Here is a 1,590-nt window from a genome sequence, read left to right on the forward strand (position 1 = left end):
ATGCACGGTAGCCATGGTGATCTTCTTTGCTTTTATATAATTAGCTTAATTGCACAAAAATACATGATTACTTTATGAAAAAATAAGTAAAGAGAAGCAAATCTATTAAATTAAATTTAAATCAGCTCAATTTATCAAAAAATAACTAAATACTTTAGTATATATGTGCCCAGTCCATCCCTCATTTTAATAAAATGAAATCCACTACCCTCTAAAATATAAAACCTAATTTTCTGTTGTGTTCAGTCAGTTGCTTTTTTCATTAAGAAATCCATTGTAAAAATCCTTATCACCAAAATCAAATTTAATTAATAATTTTAAGGGATAGTTAGTAATTGAGCATACCATAAGTTAAACAATATACTTTGAAGAAAATTCAGTTTTGATCAAATCATTATGATTATCATCAATAGGTAATAAACATTTCTGTGTCCCACAAATGTCATGCCTTTTTATTTCTCCTGCTTTCCTTCTCTATACTTTTCCCTTCTCCCCAACCCCTATTCCATACTGTCTTTAGCATCCAAAACTATTTTCACTGCTTTTATGTACTCCCAATATTTCAATCTCTATCACAGAGTGTGCATAGTCAGTATATATTAAGTGGATACGTACAATATCTTTCTCTCATAGCCTGCTTGCTTTACTCAGCAATAAGTCTTCCACATTTGACCACTTTCTATCAAATGCCAGGGTCCTATTTTTTATGGCCTAATAGTATTCCACAGAGTTCATTGCCGCACTTTTTCAATATATTCATCTGTTCATGGACATTTGGGTTGGATCCACGTCTTAGCAATTCTGAATAATGCTACAATAAACATAGATGCTCAAGCACTTTTCTGACTGAGCGCTCTCCTTTCCTTTGGGTAGATATCCAGGAGTGGAATTTCTGGTAGCTCTATTTGTAAATCTTTGAGGAACCTCCATATTATTCTCCCCAGTGGCTGGACCAATTTTCATTCCCATCAACAGTGCAAATTATTAAATTTTATAAATAGTATCTATGTCTATGTGTGATCCTGATAGTAGTAACATGCATCAAATATTCCTTTTTCTTCAATATTTAAGCTCTTTACATATGTTTCTTTTCATTCTTTTTTTTTTGAGAGGTTTTTGCTATAGGGCGCCAGCGCTCGCCAGACAGACAGAGAGAGACAAAGAGACAGAAAGCGAGAAATCACCCCCCAGAGGGGATGGTCACGCCACAAACCCTTCTCCTCCATTCTCCTCTCGGGATCTTAGGCACGCACGCACATGCGCCCAGCGTGAGTTTTAAGCCACCGGGTCCGGGACGTGAACCACGGTCGACTACGTGGGAGTCCAGCGACATAGCCATTATGTTAACTGCTGGTTCCCGGTTTCTTTTCACTCTTAATACAATTATATGACTCATTGGTATTAAAATCTTAGACATTTCTATATAAATTGAATCTTCAGCACAAAAATATGGGCCTCTTTGCCTCATTTAATGTTTTCTATTTGTTTGTTTTTTGGAGAGGTTTTTGCTATACTGTACGTGCACTCGTCAGAAAGACAGAGAGAGACAGAGAGACAGAAAACAAGAAATCACGCCCCCCCCCCCATGGC

This window comes from Tupaia chinensis, unplaced genomic scaffold (assembly GCF_000334495.1).
Source record: "Tupaia chinensis unplaced genomic scaffold, TupChi_1.0 Scaffold000478_3, whole genome shotgun sequence".
In the NCBI taxonomy this organism is placed as follows: domain Eukaryota; kingdom Metazoa; phylum Chordata; class Mammalia; order Scandentia; family Tupaiidae; genus Tupaia; species Tupaia belangeri.